This window comes from Hibiscus syriacus, unplaced genomic scaffold (genome assembly GCF_006381635.1).
Source record: "Hibiscus syriacus cultivar Baekdansim isolate YM2019G1 unplaced genomic scaffold, ASM638163v2 tig00113145_pilon, whole genome shotgun sequence".
In the NCBI taxonomy this organism is placed as follows: Eukaryota; Viridiplantae; Streptophyta; class Magnoliopsida; order Malvales; family Malvaceae; genus Hibiscus; species Hibiscus syriacus.
In genome coordinates, this window is record NW_024063445.1 from 1,265,365 (window position 1) to 1,273,468 (window position 8,104).

Sequence of the window (8,104 nt, forward strand, 5' to 3'; positions counted from 1 at the left end):
ATATAGTTTATTCAGGGTTAAATAACCCCAATTTTACATCTTTTTCTCTTTCTTTTTTCAATAAAATGATTACAAAATATCATGATTGTGATTTTGCATGGAGTGTTTGTTACTTGCTGATTTGGATATACTATCATGGCTGGGGGCTTGGTTGGTGGCATCAACGGTGATAGATGATTGGTGGAGACGGACGATGGATGATCTTCATTGGGGGTAAAAACCCTAATCTGGGCTTGATCAAGACCATTGATCGAAGGGTAATCGAATGGCTCAGAATAGGCTACACAAAGAGGAGTTTCAAAACCCTAGCTATTGATGCGTGTGGACCGTTGGATCTCCCACAGATTCAACAGCTGATGGTGAGCGGCGCCAGATGCTAAGGATAAAACCCTAACTACTTGGGTATTCCTCGTGGGCCTTGCTAATGGGTTTTGGGTTAGGGTCGAATATTGTTGTATATGTGTTGGGGGTTTTTTTTGCCCGATTGGGTCTATTGTAATTGGGCCCCAATTTTGGACTGGTTATACAAGTATACACAAAGAAATAATACAATTATTAATATAATAATATTAATAATATTAATAAATTATACTAATAATAATATTAATAAATAATATAATAGCGGGATGAAATCAAGTGTCGACAACTGCCCTTCTTTTCCCAATCTTGTGTCAACAAGATTATGGCAAAGACGAAGAGATAGTGAGTTTTTGTCCGATCGACTCCATGCTTTGAAATCTGATAAGGGATCTACTCCACTGTTTGTTAAGGGTAGATCAGATCAAGAAACGTTGGCTCATTCCATTATTCTTTAGAGAAGATTGAATAGAGGCATATTTGTTCCATTATTACTCAAGGAAGATCAAATCTGGAAGAGAGGGATCTGTTCCACTACTTCTTGATGGAAAATCAGATATGGAATCGTTGATTCATTCTACTATTCTTCACGGAAGATTGAATCAATATAGATTTGTTCCACTGTTCCACAAGGAAGATCAAATCTGGAAAATGAAGGATTTGTTCCGCTGCTTCTTGGGGGGAAATCAGATCTGAAAAATGTTGATTCATTCCACTGTTCTTCAGGGAAGATTGAATCAAGGAAGACTTGTTCAACTGTTCGTCAGGGAAGATCAAATCTGGAAAAGGAGGGGATATGTTCTCATGTTTCTTCAGGAAAATCAGATCCGGGGACCTTGATTTATTCCACTGTTCTTCAAGGAAGATTGAATCGGGTTCGATTTTCTTCTCTTGTCTTCAAGAATATCAAATCTGAAAATTAAGCATTAACCCTTATTAGTATGTGTTTTAAGAGTTTGGAAACATCATACCTGAAAGTCTTGGGAGGATAATCTTTGGAAATTGCTTTTTCTGTGGGACCTTGTATCGTTACCACCAAATATGTAAATATGAATCGGTTTCTTTTATATTGGGTCTTTACATCTCCATCATTTATTTTTGATGAACCTGTAAGTACTCAATTACATTTATCATTATCATGCATTTTATGTCATGATCCTATTTATGCCTAAAATATGTGCAATGGTACAAAAATTTTTACGGTATTTTCTTTTTAAAAGAGAACTCTTTTTTGTCGACCGTCTTGTAATTCAGTCGAATCATGGGCACGAAAATCAACAGTAGTTCAACCTGACTGACAACTCTGGTCGGGCACTCTTTGGTTGAACATGAATCTGATTCTCTTTACTCTTGAACCCAGACACTACTCACGATCAACTATTTGATCAGTGACAAACCTTTCAGACTATTCCACCTTGCTGAGCTTTTACGTGTAGCCCAAGCTTTTAACTTTCTATAGCCTATCATCATGTAAGCCTCATGCCAAAGCCATTTTCAACTTCAGAATACCTGCACTTTTCTAAAACCTTTTGTATAATAATACACAATGATATCATGTTTCCAAGTTAATCTACATGTTTTTTAGTTTCAAATCAGGATGCTTGCAACATGGTTCTAATAAGAAAAATATCTCTTTTTATTTATATAGATAAAGAATTTTTGGGAAAATACATGGCAAACTTTAACTAGAATAATCAAAAGAAAATAAATTAGGCGTCCTCATATTTCAATAGTACGAATGCTTTTGAACTGGCACGCCACAAATGACTCGAGTGTAACTTATATTAAAGGGATCTTAAGGATTGTGACAATGCACAAGGGTCTGAAGTTCCCCCTATACTACCAAATTCCCTAAATGTTGGATGACATAAACCATTATTTGAATCTCATGCGTTCTTTATTTCTTTTCTAGTTATCCAAGCCTTTTCACACTCTAGTCCTAACCCTGGCCACTATTTGGTGTCACTAATTCAGAACCTCCACCATGCACGAATTCTGAATTTGAATAAATCCCAAGCCATCCTTTGTGGGTTTCCAACTTGAGACATCCTTCAGTTTCAAAACGCCCTTTATGGGTTTTTATCTTGAACCCCCTTTTATTTTTTCTCTTTCTTTTTTTCTTTTTTCTTTTTTCATTTCTCATTTTTCTTTCTTCAGGCGAAGTACTTCTTGACAGCGTCAGAATTCACAGGGTTAGGTAACTCTAGTCCATCCATCTTGGTGAGGATCAAAGCTCCTTCAGAAAAGGCATTCTTTATAATATAGGGTCCCTCCCAATTTGACATCCATTTACCTCTGAAGTCTTTTTGAATTGGAAGAATCTTTCTAAGTACCATATATCTTTCTTGAATCTCTTGTGGGCAAACCTTCTTGTTATGTGCCCTCATCATATGTTTCTGGTACATTTTCCCATGACATATAGCTTTTAATCTCTTCTCCTCAGTCAAATTCAGCTAGTCATACCTAGCATGTACCCATTATGCTTCGTCTAGCTTAACCTTCGATAACACCCGAAGTGACAAAATTTCAACCTCGATGGGTAACACAACTTTCATCCCATAGGCTAAAGAAAATAGAGTTGCCTCAGTTGACGTACTTACTGAAGTTTGATAGGCCAACAAAGCAAATGGTAACTTTTTATGCCAATCTGTATAAATCTCAGTCATTTTCTATTTGAGCCTCTTGATGTTCTTATTGGCTGTCTCTACTGCCCCATTCAGCTTTGGGCGATAAGTGGTGGAATTATGATATTTTATATAGAACTCTATACATACTGATTCCATCATCTTATTATTTAAATTCAAGGCATTGTTGGTGATGATTCTTTTGGGTAGCCCATATTGTCAGGTAATCTCTTTCTTTAAGAACTTACAAACTATTGAATGAGTGACATTTGCATAGGAAGTTTCTTCTATTCACTTGGTGAAGTAGTCAATTGCCACCAAGATGAAATGATGACCATTTTAAGCTTTGGGCAAAATTTACCCAATGACATGCATGCCCCACATAGATAATGGCCATGGAACAGTCATCACGTGCAATGGATGAGGAAGGGTATGGAGCTTGTCTCCATAAATCTGGCATTTGTGACATTTTCTGGCATAATTAATATAATCAGTTTCCCTGGTTGACTAGTAATACCCAAATCTCATTATTTGCCTTGCCATTGCATGTCCATTAGCATGGGTACCACATACTCCCTCATGCACTTCTTCAATGATTATTTTGGCTTCTTTGGCATTCATACACCTCAATAAAACCTGGTCATGACTTTTCTTATATAATATCTCGCCATCAAGCACATACCATGCAGCCATTCCTCGAATAGTTCTTCTATTATTCTCAGTTGCCTTCTCAGGGTAACTTTGATATCTGATGTATTGCAGGATATCATAATACCAGGAATTTCCAACATTTGATGTATTGCATCTCGATGGGAATCATATTTGAATGTTAATTTACTTTAAACTGCTGCCAAAGTGGCTAGAGCATCCACCATTAGATTCTCTTCTATGGGGAGGTAATGGAATGTCACTTCTTTTAACTCTTTTATGAGTTTCATAACCAACTTACAGTATTCCACCAACTTGGAATCTTTCGTTTCCCATTCACCTCTAAGCTGATAAATTACCAAAGTTGAATCCCCATAAACTTTGAGTGTCTTTACTCTACGCTCAATGGTAGCTATGAGACCCAATATACATGCTTCCAACTCAGCCATGTTGTTTGTGCAATCAAAATTCAACCGGCTGGTGAAAGGATAGTGTTCTCCACTAGGTAAGACCAACATTGCTCCAAGGCATTCGAAGCAGCATCAAAATTCATTTTCCAATGTTCATCAGTAGAGGAAACTGCCTCTTCAGCTGAAATAGCCATTAAGTCTTCATATGAAAATCGAAGTTCAGTGGTTCATACATCTCAGAAACCCTGTTTACAATGAAATCTGCTATATCACTCCCTTTAACTATTTTTTGGTTTATATACTGGATGTTAAACTTAGACAATAAAATCTGCCAATGGGATAATCTTCCATATAAAGTAGGTACACCCATTAGATATTTCAAAGGATCAAGTCTAGAGATCAACAAAGTATTGTGATACATCATATACTGCACGAGCCTTGGAAGTAGTCCAAACTAAAGCACAAAACAACTTTTTGAACAGTGAATACCTTACCTCTTAATCAGTGAACTTTTTGCTGAGGTAGTAGATTGCTCTCTCTTTTTTTCTCAGTTTGGTCATGATGTCCTAATACACACCCCATTGCATTCTCGAATATTGACAAGTAATGAATTAATGGTTTGCCTCAAATTATTGGCATTAAGACCAGAGCATTTGAAAAATATCCCTTTATTGTTTCAAGAGCTCCTTGGTAATCATCGTTCCATACCCTTGGGTTATTTTTACGGAGAAGGGAAAAAATGGGATCACACTTCTTAGTTAATTGTGAAATAAATCAGGCGATATAGTTTAATTTTCCAATGAATCCTAAAACTTCTTTTTGTGTTTGTGGGGGTTTTAAATCCTAAATATATCTGACTTTATATTGATCTACTTTAATTCCTTTTTTGCTCACTACAAACCTCAAGAGTTTATCATACGTTACCCCAAAGGTACAATTGCTTGGATTGAGTTTTAGCTGATATTTTCTTAATCTTTGAAAGAGTTTCCTCAGATTATCTATGTGTTCTTCCTTTATTTTGGCCGTAACAATCATATCATCGACACAGACTCCTATTTCAATATTTATCATGTCGTGGAACAGTGTTACCATGGCTCTTTGGTAGGTTGCCCTGCATTCTTTAGCCCAAATGGCATCACCTTTTAGCAAAATGTGCCTCACATGGTGACAAACATAGTCTTTTCCATATCTTCAGGATGCATTTTTATTTGATTATAACTCGAAAACCCATCCATGAATAAAAATAGAGAGTTTCCAGTAGTATTGTCCAGCAGGGTGTCTATGTGTGGGAAAGCGAAATTATCTTTCAAGTTGGCCCTGTTAAAATCTCTGTAGTCAACGCTCATGCGAACCTTACTGTCCTTATTGGCTACTGGAATAATGTTTTCCACCCATTTCGGATACTTGGCTACTTTCATGAACCCATCATCGAATTGCTTCTTTACTTCTTTAATTTTTAGTAGCATTTCGGGTCTCATCCTCCTTAATTTTTGTTATACCTGTACTTCAACAACAACAAAGATTCTCATCACAAGACAAGTTCAAGATCTTTTGATTGTGCTTTAAGTGAAAGTTGCGAGTGCTTGCTTATAAGTAACCCCTTTATTTTTCTTATTTCTTATTTCTAGACATCATTTCATTATTTTTTTTTATCTTTAACCTAACCTTTTTGTAACAGACGCTAACATAGACCAAGGCTTGAAAAAGTTTTGAGTAAAGTTCTTTCAAGACTTTTACGCAAAAGAAAGAGTAGAAAAAGGCATTTAAGTGGGAGAGATTAGAAGAGGATAAGAAAAAACATTATTGTCCTGAGTGCAAACACAAGAGTTTGAGTGTCATTCTTCTTTCTTTGGAGTGCATACTTAGGTTCTTTGTGATAGCATACTAATAAGGTCTTTATTCACATTTCATTCATTTATTTCTAATCATGTCTGAAGCTTCAGGTCAAGAAGAAGTTCCAAACTTGCAAAACTAAGCACTTATTCAAGAGATGATGTGGATGTTGAGATTCAAATTAGAACCCCATCCATGAGAGATTAGACCAAAATAAGGAGTTTGGAGGAAAAATGCCAATAAGAAAACAAAGGTGTGAAGAACAAGAAGAATTTAAAGATGAAGAAGTTGAGGTCATTTCTCAAGGTTAAAGGAGAAATGTTCAAAAATTCAATGAATAATGTATTTTCTTTGATGACAATTTGAATAGCATTCACATTTCCATCATAGTATTTCAAGGAAAGACTGATCCAGAAGCACATTTGGATTGGGAAGCTAAAATTGACCATATGTTTGAATGTCACAACTAATCAGAGTAAAAGAAGGTTAGATAGATAGCCATGAAATTCTTTGATTACACCATTGTTTGGTGGGATCAGATGACTTCAACAAGAAGAATAAAAGGAGAGAGTCATATCAACAATTGGCAAGCCATGAAGGTAATTATGAGGAGAAGGTTCATTCGTATTCATTATCAACGAAACTTGTTCTAGAAGTTGCAAAATCTTAAGCAAGGCAACAGGAGCATAGAAGATTACTTCAAAGAAATGGAAGTGGCCATGGTTCGTGTAAATGTTGAAAAGACCAGGAGGCAAACATGGTAAGGTTTTTGGGAGGTTTGAATACTGAAATTTCTAAGATTTTAGAGTTGCAACACTATATGGAGTTGGATGAGATGGTTCATATGTCCATGAAGATATTCATTCGTAAAATACCATAAATGAGAGTGGTAATATAGTGAGAAACAAGGCTAGACTTGTTGCTAAATGGTACACTCAAGAAAAGGGAATAGATTTTGATGAAACTTATGCTCCCGTAGCTAGGATGGAGGCTATTAGAATGTTATTAGCATTTCCATGTTGTCGTGGATTTACTTTATTTCAAATGGATGTTAAAAGTGCATTTTTAAATGGTTTTATAAAAAAAAGAAATGTATGTAGAACAACCTCCGAGTTTTGAGAAATCAAAATTTTCAAATCATGTTTTCAAATTGATAAAAGTTTTATATGGTTTAAACAAGCTCCTAGAGCTTGGTATGAAAGATTGTCAAATTTCCTTATTGAAAAAGGTTTTTCAAAAGGGAAGGTTGAAACTACCTTGTTTATAAACAGTAAAGGTAAAGATTTATTAGTAGTTCAAATTTATGTTGATGATATAATTTTTGGTTCCACTAATGACGTTCTTTGCCAAGAATTTGCTAAGCAATTAGCAAGGTTAATTTGAGATGAGCATGATGGGGGGCTTTCATTTTTCTTGGGGCTCCAAATTAAGCAAAGAAAATATGAAATCTTCATCAATCAAGAAAAATATATCAAAGATATGCTCAAGAAGTTTGGATTGGAAAACATGAAACCCCAAGCCACTCCGATGAGTTCATCTACAAAACTTGACAAAGATAAAGAAGGTAAGTGTGTAGATGTTAAAATTTATAGGTCTATGATTGGATCATTGTTTTATCTTACCCCAAGTAGACCATACATTATGTTTAGTGTATGCTTATTTACTATATTTCAATCATGTCCTAAGGAGTCTCATTTACAAGCCATTAAGAGAATCTTTAGATACATTAAGGGCACCCCTAACATAAGACTTTGGTATCCTAGAGACTCTAGCCTTAGAATGCACGCTCTCTTGGATACAGATTATGGAGGTTGTAAATTAGATAGAAAACCCTAGTAAGGATGTTAATTTCTTGGTTTTCAACGAAACAAAATAGTATCGCACTATCTACCACTGAAGCGGAATATATTTCGGTCGATAGTTATTGTGCACAAGTTTTATGGATTAAACAACAACTTTTAGACTATGGAATTGATGTGGGTATTATTCCTATCAAGTGTTAAAATACTAGTGTTATTTGTCTCACTAAAAATCCCATCCAATATTCTAGAACTAAGCACATAGAAATTAGACATCATTTCATTAGAGATCATGTCTCAAAAGAAGATATAGTTCAAGAGTATGTATATACTTTGCATCAAGTACATGACATTTTTTCAAAACCTTTAGACAAAGAAAGATTTTGGGCACTTAGTAGAGAATTAGGTCTAACCAACCTACCTTGACTTTGTG